The sequence below is a fragment of the Microtus ochrogaster genome, chromosome 26, assembly GCF_000317375.1.
Source record: "Microtus ochrogaster isolate Prairie Vole_2 chromosome 26, MicOch1.0, whole genome shotgun sequence".
NCBI lineage: Eukaryota > Metazoa > Chordata > Mammalia > Rodentia > Cricetidae > Microtus > Microtus ochrogaster.
The window spans coordinates 13,333,713-13,351,231 of record NC_022025.1 but is presented as its reverse complement, the minus strand read 5'-3'; the positions used below and the strand labels follow the sequence as shown (position 1 = coordinate 13,351,231).

At 43.8% G+C, this 17,519-nt stretch overlaps 1 protein-coding gene across 1 annotated transcript in view; it reads left to right on the top strand.

Moving 5' to 3' along the window:
- The window catches only part of Ccdc146 (coiled-coil domain containing 146), a 123,103-nt gene that overhangs the window by 51,946 nt on the left and 53,638 nt on the right, over window positions 1–17,519 (top strand). The window lies entirely within an intron of this gene.

The following is a 17,519-nucleotide window of genomic DNA, read 5'->3' as shown; positions in this document are numbered from 1 at the left end:
TTTCGAGACAGGGTTTCTTTCTCTGTGAAGCTTTGGAGCCTGTCCTGGAACTAGCTCTTGTAGACCAGGCTGGCCTCAAACTCACAGAGATCCGCCTGTCTCTACCTCCTGAGTGCTGGGATTAAAGTGTAAACCACCACTGCCCAGCTGTGCTTAGACTCTGTTAAAATTAATTTCTGCTAATATTTGCACACACTTATCTGTGTGCACTGGATGTTAATCACCATGGGGTAATTAACATATTCATCACCTTAAAGTTTTCATTGTTTTGTGATGAATACATTCAGAATCTTTCTTTGCAGCCATGTCTGGTGGTCGTTGCTGGGACAGCAGCACTCAGAAGGAAGAAGTATGGGGGTCATGATCTTGAGACCACCCTGAGCAAAAGAGCAAAATTCTGTCTTGGAGAGAGGGGGGAAGAGAGGGAGGACAGACAGACAGACAGACAGACAGACACGGACGGAGGGAGGGAGCCTTCAGTCTGGTTTGTACAATGCATTGCCATTCATTGTATTCACCCAGCTTATAGGTTCTTCTAAAAATCTTTGTTAAGACTTACTAACTGTACATCTTAATGGGGTTCCTCGTGGCTCTTCTGCCCGTGTGTACAGTGCACATTAATCTAACCACGGTTTTCCCATTCTCTGCCCATCTTCAAGCCCCAACTCTCCAGCAATTACTATTCTACTTGCTGTCAACATTGTTTTTAGCTCCAGCACGAGAGATGGTCAGTGAGGTACTGGGCTGTCTCCGTCAAGCTTGTCTGTCTTAAGAATATTTATCACATTATCTGATTATCTGCTGATGGGCACCTAGGCGGAAGTCTCTGTTGGCTGCCCTGAATAGGGCTGCAATAAACATTGCCACACAAGTATCTCCTTGGTACGCTGATGTCATTTCCTGTAGCTGGAAACCCGGGTAACCTTTGGATACTTAGTTTCTCTTCCTGGTGCCATAATAAAATACTCTGACAACGGAACGTAAAGGAGACACAGCTTATTCATTCTGACTCAGTGTTCAGGGCCATACAGTCCCTCATATAGGGAATCAGCGCAGTGGAAGCTGGGAGCAGCTGGCCACACAGCACTCACAGGCAGGAAGCAGAAGGGAATGATTGCACACTGTTGTCAGCTTCCTCCCCCTCCAGGATGGCTGCCAAAGAGGAGTAGCCCTCCCAGAGGACTTGCTGGGGGCCCATTTCCCAGATGATCCCGTTTGTCACGCTGAGTTCTCAGACATAGTCTAGTTTGATCACGTGGAAGCCGGACAGATTTTTAGTTTTTGAGGGCCCCCTGTGCTTTTCCTTTTCACCGTGGTGAACACATATTAGTTCATCTCCTTTGAATCCCCTAACATTTGCCGTTGGATTTTGCTTTGCGTTCCCTGATGTTTAATGATATCGAGGACCTTTGCATAGATTCATTTTTTGAGAAGTATATATTCAAACCACCTGCTCGGTTTTATTGGATCATGTGTTTTTGTTGCTCCTTTAGTTTCTTCTATATTCTGGATGTTAACCATCTATCAGATGAGTATTGTAAATATTTCCTACCACTCTGGAGCTCATCATCACTCTGTAGATTGTTTCCTTCACAATGCATTTTAACTTGAAGTAACCCAACTTCAAGTCTTGCTTTTGTTTCCTGCTTTTGTGGGGATAGGGGAAGGGCTGCTTACCCAGAAAAAAATCACTGGAGCAGCATCTTTAAATGTCTCTCCTGGTTTCTTCCAGTAGTTTCAGGGCTTGCGTTAAGTTTCTATCTGTTCCGAATAGGCTTCTTATAGGGGTACCAAGATTCTGTACAGAAGTGCTTGATAGAGACCATTCTCAGCCTTCTGAATGGAGCTCGGATTTACCCACTTAGTGAGTGACAGTCCTTGGCGTTCTTTTCTCTTTTAAAAGCATACTGTTGTGAGTAAGACTGCTCAGACCCTTAGTGTACAACCATATGTTCAAATCTCTACTTTTAATGCGTTCGTATATAGTATATAGTCAGAAGTAAAAATTTTAGTTAATATAGTGATCCCAAGTTTTATTTAAGAAAACCTACCATACTACCACACTGCTTCCACAATTGATTGGCTCATTAGTATTCATCTGTGGCTGCATGTGAATGGGTGGACGTGCACACGGAAGTGGATGTTGATATCACGTGTTCTCCTCTGTCGTTCTCCGCATTGGTTTTGAGCTTCTCTCACCAGCTGGCTAGACTGAATTTTACGGAGCTGCTGGGGATCTTAACTCAGGTCCTGATGCTTTTTCGGAAGGCACTTGAACAATGGTGCCATCTCTCTGGTCAAATGTGTGTTTCAGTACAGTGTTGATGATGGCATTGTTTTCCGCTTTAGCTTCAATTAACACATTTTATTATTTATTGAATTATTCATAAGCGAGGTGTGGTGATAGGCCCGCTCGTTTCCACACTGACGTTCCTCTCGTCATCATAAGTGTAAATAAGCATCACATAGTCTAACACACCTTAAATCTAAAGGGGGAGCTCACAGGTTTTTACATTTCCAGTAATTCATAAATTTTGTACTGACAAATCTCAGTGAATAATTTGAGAGTTTTCTTCTTTTTGATATATTTTAAATGGTTATCAGACTACAGGAATAACGTTTATTTGTATTATTTAGTAGAAGGCATTTGTCTAGGTACAGCTCAGTCCTTTGTTCTTCCTAGGTTGTTTTCTGGTTTAAATACCTTGTAAACATTTCCTGAATTCCTTCTGGTTTTTTTTTTTTTTTTGGTTTTTTCGAGACAGGGTTTCTCTGTGGCTTTGGAGCCTGTCCTGGAACTAGCTCTGTAGACCAGGCTGGTCTCGAACTCACAGAGATCCGCCTGACTCTGCCTCCCGAGTGCTGGGATTAAAGGCGTGCGCCACCATCGCCCGGCTCCTGAATTCCTTCTGTACAGTGATCATGAGGACCCTTTCATACTCTGTTATTAATAGGAATCTTTTTAGATTTCCTTAATTTCGGAGGTGCTGGCTGACTGAAATTGGCCTGTGAAATAGTAAATTCTCAGTGCTTGGCCCCCAAACCTCCACAGTAGCACAGTAACACAGCAAAGTGACTTAGCCTCTTCCTTCTCATAGCCACGGCTTCTTACACATCAAACACCTATTTTACAACGGCCCCGCTGCTTCTTTCAGGGGGAAGTTCTATTTGTAGACAGGAATCTGTCGACCAGAGACATTTGTTGCTGCTAGATTGACTTGCTTCTTTGCTTTTCAGCAGAAAGAACTGGGAAAGATAAATATTTTAGGATAAAACGCATCATATTACTATAAATTCTAAGTCAGTGCCACAGCAAATTTATGTAACTTCTTCATTCTTCTAGATGGATCTTTTTATCCACCTACACCCCATTTTAAGATTACCCTGCTTTAATTACTCGTTCAGCCACCCACAGTGGGGCCTCATTGTTTCAGAATAACTACCAGCAAGGTGGCTATAGAAAACAGGTGTGGCTCTTTTCCTTAGGGAACGACCCAGACATGGTTCCTACTAGAATTGCAAAGGTCTCTGCACCGAATTGAAACACTTATGTTCACATTTTTAAAATCTCAGTGACAGTGATCACTTTTAAATTTTGTAGTTAACCTATTGTGTTATACATTATACCCATAAAACGGAAAGTATTGTACTAATTAAGCCTCTGCATGAAGCTCATCATCCTGGTCCCTGCATCTCCTTTTGTAACTATGCTCAGGGTTTACTTCTTTCTTTTACATTTGTAAATGCCTTTCTGTTATTCACAAGATACCTTCGGAATTTTACAGTTTCCTTGTAACTGATATTTTTATTCATAAGACCATTCAATGCCTTTGTCTGCTGTTTCCTCTCCCACCTTTTATTATATCTAAAATTAATTAGATGACCTCTCCTTCAGGAGACCCTGTGCATCCTTAGTGTTCGGCATACCGCTCTCCCCCACTACGGGCTCCACTGTTTCTCTGCCTTGTGTAATCTCCACGACACCACAAGGTCATTCATTCCTGTGCTTTTCTGTCCCACAGAGTAGAATTGCTGTTAAGTCTCCAAAAAACTTCTCACCAACTCTGTGACCTTTGAGTTTTCTTTGTATAAATTTTGGGTTATAATGCCAATTTCATAAAGATGTTATAAGTATTGAATATGTGGACAGCTCACAGCATAATAAGATATGCAGCAATGTCTGGGTACATAAAATGTTGATCACTTTAAACAATATGTAAGAGGTGAGAATCCATAATTTTTATGTTTGTATTCATTTCCTAAATATTTATTAAATCCACGTTCACTATTCATTTAATTGGTGAATATTCAGGAATACTATTTCTGAAGCTCTTGTGTACATTCTTGCTCATCTTTACTGAACAAGAATTTGAGTCCACATGGATCAGGCCTTAGTGAGCAGTGGAGGGGAAACAGGCACGGTCCCAACCTCAACAGGATTTTCCATCTTCTGTCCTACCAAAAGTCATTTCGAAGCCAGCATTTCTGCTCTGAAACGTCCCCTTTGGTGTCCCCGGGTCCCGGGTGTTTGACACCTGAAAGGATGGCGTCATGTGACAGCCTTACTGCACCCCATCTCCTGTTTTGTTCAACCTCTGCTAAAGTGAAGACCGCTAGGGTAATTGTCCAGACTTCTGCACTTCCCTGACGAGCTACAGTTTGCTTCTAAAATCCATAAACGATAGCACCCAAAGGCTCGTCCGCTCCAAGGATAACATTTGCAATGGAGAAAAGTTTTATGTCAGCTGAATGTTTCCTGTTTTTCAGCCCCAACAAAACTTAGCTAACACATCTGCCCCCCGTGTCTTTATAACCCTTTTGAGGTTTTTCCATCGTTCTATGCTGTACGTTTTATTCCACTGGAACTAAACAACAAGGTCCACATCAAAAACTATGTTAAATATAAGTATATATAACTCTTTAAATGTTATATAACTAATTTAAATTATAAAATGTTACTTATAACATTTTATTCATCATCAAAGTTTCAGGTTTAGGTTTGTGATTTTTTTCACAAAGTTATAGGAAAGCAACAAGAAAATCTCTGCAAGTGTAAAATGTTAGATGTGAAGCCTGGGGAGATGCAGTCATAAGGCCTTATCCTCAGGTAGGTCCAGCAATGAGCAAGGGAGACAAGGACAACCCTAAGGGATCGCCCCCCAAAACTCCCACGCCAAAGATAAGTGGGTGGGCAGATGGGTGGGTAGACGGATGGTTCCAATATCAACTATCTACATGGTCCAAAAGAATAACCAAGTGATAGGCATGGCCCGAGACTTAGTACATGGTACATATGCTGAACAAAAGGGGCAGCCTGTGTTCCTTACAAATGGGCAGCCTCATCCAGCTCCCACAAAGTCATTTTCTTTTAAGTAGCAATTGTTATGATATTGAAATGTGAACCTAGCATCATCAAACTTAATACAATTTTCACTTACAGCTGAAAACTCAGGGATTGATGGCAAAATCTAGATTTTTTTTAATGTTGACAATTTTCTTGTTTTTCAAAAGCACCATGCAAATAAAAAATACACGCAATGGCTGACATAGCTTAGTCATCCATAAAGGACTTGCTACACAGCACAAGGACCTGCGTTCATATCCCCAGTACCTACTTAAAAAGTGGGGCATAGAGCATAGCTATAACCACAGCACTGGGGACAAGGACAGGAAGACCCCTGGGGCACGCTGGCCAGTCAGTCTAGCCAAACTGGTGAGCTCCAGCTTCAGTGAAAGACCCTGTCCCGAAAAATAAGGTGGAAACGATAGAGGAAGACACGGCTGTCAACCTTTGTTCTACACACACACACACAAACACAAACACATACATACACACACATACACACAAACACACACGTACACACAAACATGCACATACATACACACAAACACACACACATATATACACACACACAAACACACACGTACACACAAACACACACATACATACACACAAACACACATACACACAAACATACACACAAGCACACACATACATACACACACAAACACACACACAAACACATAATACGCATACACACACATACACACACATACACACAAACACACACATACACACACAAACACACACATATACACACAAACACACACACACACAGACACCTCCAGAGTGTTTACACTGTTGGCTGCCACTTTGCAGTCTCTGGTACAAATCATACCACTGTGACGTGGATTAAGGTTTACCTTAAATATTTTGAAAGCCATAGATGCTGTTCTACTTTCTGTTTCTGATATGGACATTTATATAATTAGGTAACTTATCCTTAAACTTAAAACCAGTTTGTAATAACTGGAAATATGTTACTTCCTTAAGTGAGGCTATTTATTTGTGCCAGAAAACACATCAAAATTTTTGTAATAGTCAACTTAGTGAACTAGAAACAGATGTCTTTGGCTAAGTGTTCACTAGAACCTATTTATTTTTATTGCGTTGTTTCTGAAAGTTGGCATTAAATGAGGACAATTATGGCTATTTTGGTGATATGATATGACTTTCTCTGCTTTTTCAAAAGCTAAGACAAGCTAAAGAACTAAGTCTTGGTCATAAAAACTGAATTTCTTGGAAAACTGTGTTAATTTTTTAATATTCACCCTTTTCCAGGGACATTCCAGGGTAATCTGTTATGAAATTGCCAGGAATTATAGTCACTTTCAGTCACAAGTTAACTGTGGCTTTTAAAGAAATTTATAAGGCAGCTAACTGGTTCATGTTAGTACAGTATAAAAGTTTTTAACTTGTTAAATGTAATACTTTATAACGTCCATTGAGTTGGTAAAGATTTATTTTCATTTTGCCTGGTACCCCCATCCCAAGAGTTTTGTTTTGTTTTGTTTTTAATACAAACATTTAGTTATTGCATTGTGTGATTTATTTGTTTGGTTCACTGGTTTATAGAAGTTGTTTGTTTTAATAACTCTTAGCCATATGTCCTGGGTCATGTTGAGTTGAGGACTTGCCTGGGTGGCAAGCTGTCAGGATAAAATGTTTGCTAAGTTTGTATTCAAAGGCTCTTCCATTCTGAGCTATGTGTATTCTACATACAATCAGATAATTCATAATTGATAACAAGTTAGTAGCCTTTTTCCTTTGCATACAAACATACACGCACCCACACACACATGCACACACGCACGCACGCACACATGCACACACACACATCCTCTATGCTCATCTTGGCTCGTACATGTGGAAAGAGAAAGCCACACATCATGACTTCCGTCAGGTCTGCTTGACCCCCCCCAGCCATCCCACAACCCCTGAGCATTCCAACAGACTCTGAGGACATGTGCTGAGCATGCGCTGTGGGTCCGAGACGCCACACGATCCCGGCCTTCATAGAGCTTCCCCTCCGGTTAGCACGGATTCAGCGCATGGGCTAAGAGCTCTCGCTGAGAATGTATGTGAACGTTTCCGGAAAGTTTAGTGTCAGGCAGTGTTCTAAAACTCAGCACATACCAAATACACGAAAGCGCCAAATCCGTTCTGACCTGAACATCTGTAGAACCCATGAAAAACCTCATCCTGGGTTCTTGAGTTTAGGCCCCTGCTTAGGCAGCAAATATAGTGACCAAAACTGAACAGCTTCTATGCAGCACAAGCTAACAAAAGCTGAAATTGAGGGAAAAAATTGCATTCACAGGAGATCCAAAATGAACAAGATATTTGAGAATAAATTTAATTAAAATTAACTTTTGGTCCAAATGGCGCCAGGATGTAAAAGCCCTTACCAGCTCCAGCAAGAACTGGACTCGTGTGTCCCCACAGTCCCTCCCTAGGTCCCATTTTACGGTGTCAGTGCCGAAGACGAAGCTGCAACTTTGAGGGTTTTGTTCTTTATAAAGAGCATGCCTATGCCTAGCGGAGGGTTTTGTTCTTTTTAAAGAGCGTGCCTGTAGTTAGCCGTTAAAGGCATCATTGTCCATCCCAATGCGCCTTCCGGGAGGGGAAGTGCGGGTGCTCCAAGTTGCCTTCCAGGCCAAACTCATTGTTGTGGGTGAATCTGGGCAAAACCATCTCCCCCTCCCCCGCCCCGACATGAAGGTGGGCAGCAGAAGACCTGGATCTCCTCTGTGGTGTAAAGCCCCTCCACACTCCCCTGAGCCCTCCCAATCTAGAGCTGATTGACAGGCAGCTGAGAGAGGAGGCGCCCAGGTTAACCTCCTGCAGAGATAGTCTGTTTTCGGCTGGGCTCCTTCGTGTTTACAGGATGGTCCCCGAGTACAGAGTCTGGGCAGGGGCTGTCATCCGAGAACAGTGAAGTGAGCGAACAGCCAGCTGTGCACATCGTCATGTGTGTGTCCGTCCTTTGGTGAGCAGCGTTCTGTCAACCAAGACAGCAGCTCCCTTGCAAGGTTTTGCTGCCCACATCCCTCAAGGCCTTTGCAGGTGCAGAGGGGAGGCCTCAGTGTGCACAGGACTCAGAGCAGAGGGGTCAGAGTCATGTAAACAGAATTCCTCCGGGACGCCTTTGCTGTCGCCTGCCCCCACCCTGCCCTTCCGTGGTCTTGTTTTTAATCTAACTCTGTCTCCCGACTTGACTTCTCGTATTCTGACCCGGCGTGGTTGTTTTTGGAGATGTGCGACCTTTTGAGTTCTTCGCTGGTAGTCATTGGTTCAGGCCATGAAGGTTTTCCAGAAGCATCTGGGTTGTCTCATTTTCTGCTTCTCAAGGCCGCTGTTCCTGCTGCCGCCAACACTGCCCCCCTCCCCAGGATCCTGGGAGGCATGTGGGTCTTTTAAACAGCTTCTATACACTAGCAATAACGTATCCACAAGTGAAACTCAGAAGAAATTTCCATTCACAATAGATTAGAATACCTGGAAGTAAATTTAATAAAAATAACATGACTTGTCCAGTCCGATCCAGTGGAATTATTAGAATCCCAAATAATTACGGTTTCACCAGACAGTCACCAGCACTTAAAGGACGCAGCACTCATTGGCACGTGTATGCTTAGATATGCGTTTAATTTTTTGCTGTGTGTTTATCTTTACATGTTTTCCATTTAACTGTGAGACCCTGCATATAGTTAGCTAGCCACCTAAACTGTCCGATGTCCATTGTGTTTGATACCTTACCGCCTGGGAGGTCCTGTTTGCGTCCTGTGCTCTCCCCCTCACATTCCTGTGGCAGGCCACCAAAGGAGCGACTAGACAGCTGGGTGAGTACAGCCCAGCTCTCCTTCTGAGAGCCTTGCCAGCCACAGAGAGGGGAAAGAGAAGCCTGGGCAAGCCAGCCAGTTTCGTCCGGTACATCTCTGCGCTTCCTCATCCCGTTTCAGGGCAAATTACGTACCTCTGTGTCTCCCTACATTTGCCTTCTGCGACGGGGAAGATGGGGTAGAAGCAAACAGAAGAACCGAGGTCTCCCAAGTACATTGCTGTTTTAAGAAAAACTTAAGTCAGCAATAGTTTAATCAAAATTAATGAGACATGCGCAGTCTGAGACGTGATTGCCATGGTGTCCGTCACGGTGGCTGATGTGTACAATCACAGGTGCGCCTGAACGTCTGGGAACAGCGGAAAGAAAGAAGTAATTTTGCCTGGAAGTTTTACCTCAAAGTCACCACAGACTGTGACTGCTGAGATCGATTTGTTTACGTTTTTAGCGGCTGGTTTCCTGAGACAGGGTCTCATGCAGACTCGGTTGGCCTTAAACTCCTGGTCTCTCTGTCTCCACCTTCCAAGTGGGCGTGTGCCCTGCCTTGGCTCCCAGGATATTTTAACTGCTCTGAGAGTAGAGAACAGAAGTCACAGATGAGAGAATCCAGCCGTTTGGGAACTGTACTGAATTTTCTTACCGTCCTAACAGATCACCATACATTCACCATCACGGAACCCTGAAGGTCATAATTCCACGTTGCGTCACAGTTGTCAAAATTGGATAGTTTCTCAGGCTGTGTTCTTTAAGGGATACTTAGGGGAGCGTCTGGCCATTCCTACTATTTGGCTCCTGACCACCTTCCTCCAGGTTCAAAATCAGCAGCAATGGGGTAAAGGCCAGCCTACATTCCAAACGTTCCTTCCCTCTTCTTTCCATCTTTCCAACCTGGCCAGGAAAGATTATCTGCTTCTGAAGACTCTGGCGAGGAAATTGGGTGCCCTTGGATAATCCTCAGTACCCCTCTCCCTCAGGGTCCATGGTCTCACTCCATCTGCAGAATGGCTTGGCTCTGGAAAGTAACAAACATGCCTGTTGCAGGATTTAAGGCATAGACATCTTGGTGGGAACATTAATCTACATTAGAGATGCAGGAGGGAGATTTAAAGGAACAGCTATGTAGACAGAAGTTTCTGTACCACCTGGTCCCACAGCCATTCAGTCCCAAAGAAACACACAGAGGCTTATACTAATTATAAACTGGTTGGCCTGTTGCTCAGGCTTATTACTAACTAGCTCTTACAACTTAAATTAACCCATAGGTCTTATCTATGTTTAGCCATGTGGCTTGGTACCTTTTCCCATTAAGGCATCCTCATCTTGCTTCTTCTGCTTCTGGATGATGACTGCATCTCTGCCTTTTCTCTTCCCAGAATTCTCCTAGTCTAGCTACTGGCCAATCAGTGTGTTATTAAACTAATAGGATTGACGAATCTTTACAGTGTACAAGAGCATTGTCCCACAGCATGGCAGCTGTTGGGAAACGAAGGCCCAGGACTGTAGCGTATCACACCTGTCTGTGCTCTATGCGCTGCCATACAGTTCATGAACTGGGCAAGGGGCTGAAGATGGAAACACACAAAGACACACAGAGACACAGGTCATCCTTGAAACAGAAATGCCCCCTTATTGTGTCCAGGGGCAGCTTATATAGGGATCCTTAACTGATAGCCACACCCCAGCCAAACGCACCAGAAACCACTCTACTGCCATCAGGAACTCCTGAGGGTCTTGTGCTCAGAGCAGCTGCAAGCTGTCTCAGATCAGAGGAAAACAAGTTGTTTACAAGAAATTCAGGATGGGGGGGGGTGGTTCACAGCTCCCAACACAGGACACCAAGTGGTAGAACTGGGCTGAGTCCTGAAGTCAATTAAAATAGGATTAGAACTATGATGACTGGCAGTTTATAGAACAGACTCAAGGTAGATAAAGCCAGGAAAGTTGGTTATTGCTAATATTTCAGTGAGAAGTGATGAGATTTGTGCATGGCACACTGTAGATTGTAAAGCTGTTTAGAAGAACCTAATCCAACCTAATCTGCAGAATAAGTGTCCATAATACCAGATGTCATAGTTTTCTATAGAGTGAGGGTCAAATCCTGAAGAACACTTTTATTGTTTTTATTGAGCTATATATTATTCTCTGCTCCCCTTCCTTCCTCCCCTTCTACCCTCTCCCATGGACCCCATGATCCCAATTTACTCAGGAGATCTTGTCTTTTTCTACTTCCCATGTAGATGAGATCCATGTATATCTCACTTAGGATCCTCATTGTTTTCTAGGTTCTATGGAGTTCTGGCCTATAATAGGATGGTTTTTCTTTGCTTTATGTCTAAAAACCACTTATGAGTGAGTACATATAATCTTTGTCTTTTTGGGTCTGGGTTACCTCACTCAATGTGATGTTTTCTAGATCCATCCATTTTCCTGCAAATTTCAAGATGTTATTGTTTTTTTTTTCTGAGTAGTACTCCATTGTGTAAATGTACTACATTTTTTTTTTATCCATTCTTCAGTCGAGGGGCATTTAGGTTGTTTCCAGGTTCTGGCTATGACAAACAATGCTGCTATCAACATAGTTGAACACATGTCCTTGTGGCATGATTGAGCATCCTTTGAATATATACCCAAAAGTGGTATTGCTGGGTCTTGAGGAAGGTTGTTTCCTAATTTTCTGAGAAATCACCACACTGATGTCCAAAGGGGCTGTACTGGTTTACATTCCCACCAGCAATGCAGAAGTGTTTCCTTTACTCCACATCCTCTCCAGCATAAGTTGTCATCAGTGTTTTTGATCTTGGCCATTATTGCAGGTGTAAGATGGAATCTCAGAGTTGTTTTGATTTGCATTTCTCTGATAACTAAGGATATTGAGCATTACCTTAAGTGTCTCTCAGCCATTTTAGATTCCTCAGTTGAGGGATCTCTGTTTAGGACTGTACTCTTCTTTTTTATTGGATTATTTGTTCTTTTGGTGACCAATTTCTTGAGTTCTTCATATATTTTGGAGATCAGTCCTCTGATGTGGGGTGGGTGAAAATCAAAAACAAAGTGAGCTTCTGTTTTGTCTTGTTAACCAGGAGCACCAACTTTTAAAGTGAGGACCCCTGAAGGAATGAAGATTAACATAAGGCTCAGGGAACATCCAGGAACTGGGGGTGGAAAGACTGTAAGAGCCAGAAGACTGGGAGGATTGCAGTGAGACCGTATCTTCTAGACATGACAGGGCTGTTGCACCATGGGCTCTTGACAAAATGACTGCCAGCACAAGACCACACCAGAGGACATTCCAGCAGGGTGGGAGAGGCTCATGAGGTCCCATTCCCGGCTGAGGTGCTCCAGGTACTCGATGGCTGCTGAGGAAGGGGTCATCAGTCTTTGTCAAGGACAAGCCCCCGACCATTGGCCATGGCCATGCCCCATTGGCCAGCCCTACATCCATGTACACATTGGCAGCACTAATTGGACTCAGTAATTATGTATGAAGGGTGTATGAATTTGAGAAAGGTATGTGGGGAGACGTAGGAGGGGTTGGTGAGGCAGGGAGGGGCAGATATGGCCAAAATTCATTGTGTTTATATATGAAATTCTCAAAATAAAAATGAAAGTCTGTCTACCCCCCCCCAAATTTCTAGGCATTCAAAACGTGAGAAAATTCTAATGATCACAAGATAAAGCAACCAATGGAAGAGACACAGAAGTAGGAGTAGCAGCTAAGGATTTTAGAACTGCTATTATAAAATATTTTATTTATTGGGGGAAAGATAGAAGAAAGTCTAGGTATAACAAGGGAAGTAACAGTTTTTTAAATTCCCAGTCAAACTTGTAAAGACAAAGCTCCAGGCTCTGAATGAAGAAGTAACTGAACAGGATTAGCAAATAAGACAGAGAGGAGGAGGTGAGTGAACAGGAGATTATAGTAAGTGCTGCCCCAATCCAACCACTGAAAAGTAGAGAAGGAAAGATCTTTAAAAGGCAGAAGAGTGAGCAGTCCCAGTCAGGGGACTGATATGCTGAGCAGGTGGTATGCCCAGTGTGTAGAAGGTGAGAGACTAGAGAGAGAGCAGAAGAGATAAAAACAGAAGAAGGTGTATTTCGTGGGAGCGGGACATCTGCAGTATTCGCTCTTGTTTGCTTCTGTGTGAGGACAGGAACAGATTTGTGGGTTGAGGACAATGACCATCACCATTGATCAAGCATTGACCTGTGAACGGAAATACTAAATAGTACGTGGTATCTCGATCCATTCAGTCTTGGCCTTACCATCTGATAAGGTCGGAACGATTCCAGTTTGCTTTCTGAGGCTGTGACAACCATCGTGACCATGAGCACCTTGGGGGCAGGAAGGGTTCAGATCACATTATAGGCTACCCTTCACCATGAAGGGAAGCCAGGGCAAGAATTTAAGGTGGGGAACCTGGAGGCAGGAAAAAAAGCAGAACCCATGGAGAATTGCTTACGGGTTCATTTAGCCATTTTTCTTATACTGCATAGGGATTTGCACCACCCACTGTGGGCGATGTCTCCTATATCAGTTACTACAAGTCAGTCTGGTTCTGGAAGATTCTTCAGTTGGGGTTTTCGCTTTCCAGGTACCTCTAGGTGTGTGTCAAGTTGACAAGGACTACGTTTCCCTGTCTTTTACACTGAACAAAGTGAGTTGTGGACTGACTGAATACCATTCCACATTGCATAGTTTAAAAGCAGCTGACCTAGAGTTCAAGCCAAGGCTCGTGTGTGTGTGTGTGTGTGTGTGTGTGTGTGTGTGTGTAAGCTGAGCTAAGATGAAGGGAAAGCGGAGGTTGCTAAGGAGAGACAGATGCCCTAGCTGATGGCTTCATGCCCAGGAAGACCTGGGAAGCACGCAACAGCACAGGGAGATAAATTGGACTTGGCCAAGAAAAAAAATGTGTAACTTTGAAGATGTAGGGGAAACCAGTGAGGCGTGATACTGGTGATAAACCTGTCGATGCAGAAGATGAGCTCAGGCAGGTGGGGAACGGAAGGCTGAGCTAACAAATGTCTTCCTGAAATGTGGGCCAAAGGTGGGTGAAGCAGTGTGACTGAGAATGTGGGTGCGTTTGGAAATCACTTCAGTGAGCCGGAGACGAGCAAGAGATGCAGAGGAGATGCAGGGACACTTTCGAGCTCAGGTGACATCAGAAGCATGCTAGACACTTCTGCAGGAAGCCAGCTACTGTTGGCAAGGCCAGAACACCTTGGACACACCCACACAAACCCTCATTGTTTCCTCGTGCTGACCCCTTCCAGATGGGGCCACTTGGTACCAGATCTGACTGAGCCGCTTCTTTGCTCGGAATGCTCTCATGTCTTGAATTTTTTCCATATTAGTCCACGTCAGCCACGAGTCATGAACTCTCGTTAAACTTTCAGCGGCAGAGTAAATGTTTCCTTCGAGTCCCGGTTCCCGGCGAGGCGACTCACACGGTCCCTACTGTGCAGTCACAGTTGTGAACTGTGACCTTCTCTCTAACCTTTCGTGTGCACACTCTCCAGCAGCTTCTCATTGTCCTTCCTGCTGTGTTGCTTGATTCTGCATTTCTAAGATGTGACACACTTGGGTCTTGGGCCCACTTGCGCTGTGCAGTGTGAAAATACAGCTATTTTTTTCCGCATCTGATGCTGTGGATGAATAAACCATTTTTCATCCGCGAGAACTGAGCCCAAAGTTCCCAGCCATGGAGGGAGCCCCTCAAAAGAAACAGTCTGCAGCTCCACAGAGAAGGAGGCTTTGCCAAGTGTAAGCTTCCAGATTGTGAATTGTTTACTCTGTGTGTACACGTATGTGCACGTGTGTGTGCGTGTATGTGTGTGTGTATGTGAGTGCATGCGTGTATGTGTGCATGTGTATGTGTGTGCATGCGTGTGTGTGCATGTGTATGTGTGTGCATGCGTGTGTGTGCATGTGTATGTGTGTGCATGCGTGTGTGTGTATGTGTGTGCATGCGTGTGCGCGTATGTGTGTACGTGCACATATGCATGTGGAGATCACACATTGTCATCATTTGTCTTACTCAGTCACCCTCCTCTTTATTTTTTGAGACGGGGTCTTGCCTGATCCTGGAGCTTGCTGGTCTGGCTACACCAGTTAGCCAGAGAGCTCCAAAGTTCTGTGTGTCTCAGCCTCCTCAGCTCTGGGACTGCAGGTGCTGCCATGTGATTTTCACATGGAAACTGGGTCCAAACTCAAGTCTTCATACATGTGTACCTAGAACCTTACTAGGTGAGCCATCTCCTCAGCCTGTGTGCCTAGAGCCTTACTAGGTGAGCCATCTTCTCAGCCTGTGTGCCTAGAGCCTTAGTGAGTGAGCCATCTCCTCAGCCCCGGCATCTTAATTTGAAGGAAGCAAATACATTTTTCACGCTGAGTTGTTCTCTTTTATGAGAGATTTGTTTTCAGTAGTGAAGATGAAGAACATTTATGCCTCCTAGGACTCCTGTGACTTGACTTTCGATTTATGTAGAAACTACAAAGACAAGTGAGATGTTTTGTCCACTGAGCTTTCTTGAATTCTCAAGGTACAAGGGCCATGGGAGAGACAGAGGTGGCTAAGATATGGACCTCGCTAGCCTTCCTGCTTTGTCTGTGGCCATAAGCCTGCCAATGCGCAGCCTTGGTCCACCCGCTGCTAGGCTTCCAAGAGTTTGCTGCCGAGGGTGGCACTGTGCTCAGAGCAGACACCGAGCTATAACCCAGCTGTCTCCTCTCAGATCTGACCCACCATGCTCCTGTTTGAAATTCTGAGTCCCACTGCTTACAGCAATCACAGCTAACATATTTTAATAGCCTTTAATTATTAAAAATGTACTTGTGCATTGCAAGAAAGAAAAGAAAGAAGGGAGGAAGGGGAGAGAAGGTACAGACAGACAGAGAATGAATATGGGAAAACAGAGACAAAAATAGAAAGTGGTATATACTTACAGCCCAGAGAATATTTCAGCATCTCGGTTTGGATCTTCTGGGTCTCTATCGCACCCTCAAATGTAAAATCAGAGCCTGTACAACATGAAGAACTTACTTTCTGGTTAAGATGTCCTGACTTCACTTTGTGTGTTCCTCCCCCCAACGCCCCAACACACACACACACACACACACACACACACACACACACACACACACATACACACATACACACCAGGTCTGAAATTGAACATTGGACATTTTCTTGACATTTACTGGCTTCTTTTAGCAGGAAATAACATTAGGGAGTGCGTTATGGATGTTAGGAAGTACTTGTTACTAATGTGGCATTGAAAGTAGACCCTGCTAATGGACAAAATTGGTATTTAAAAAATAATAGTAATGAATTTGTACTTGATCTTTAATTAAACTGTACTAATTTCTTGGCTTTTTCCAGTTGCAAATCTTCCTTTTGTATTGGAAATCTTGAATTTATACTTGTATTTCTGTTTTATCGAGTCAGAATACACAGAGCATAAAAAGCACTCTGGTGAATTTTAGTATATACACTGGTTGGGTTATCAACATGTTCTAATTTTAGAATATTTTGTACCTCTTTCTTCTTACACTGCTCCTCTTGGCTGCAGTATCTACACAGCTACTAAACCTGTTTTATTTGAAAAGGTTTGCCTGTGCAGGAAAAACTCAAAATGTGGCCTTTGTGTCTGGTCTTTTCACGGTTTTCATGGGTACAGACTCATCCTCCCTGGAACAGGTATCAGGACCCTTTCCTCTTTAAACTGTAGACTGATAATGCCACCCGGTATAAATGTTCATTTTGTTTTTCCATTCATTTGCCAATTGATGGATTAAGTGTTTTTTGAAATCTTTTTAAACTTCGTATGTATGAGTATTTGCCTGCATGTTTATGTGTGTACCACAAGTGTGCAATGCCCGCAGAGGCCAGAAAAGAATGTTTGGTTTCCAGGAACTGTGGTTACAGCTTATTGTGTGTGGTGCTGGAGGTGTTGGGATCTGAATCTGAGTCCTCTTACAAGAGCAGTGTTTTTAACCGCTAAGACATCTCCCCAGGCACTAAACTGTTTCTTCTAGAACTGCCATGGATGCCGCTGTAAACACTGTTCACGTTATCACATACGCCGTGTTTTCAGTTTTCCAGGGCACACTTTGACTCCTTCCTGTGCTCCTGGGACCCTCTTCCTCCTCTGGGTTGCTCTGTCCAGTCTTGATGGAAGAGTGTGTGCCCAGATTTACTGCATCTTGTTATGCCATGTTCAGTTGATAACTGGGAGGCCCGCTCTTGTCTGAAAGGAAATGGAGGAGCAGTGGATCTGGGGGAGATGGGAGATGTGGGGGTGGTGATGGGAGGGGTGGAGAAAGGAGGTGCGGATAGA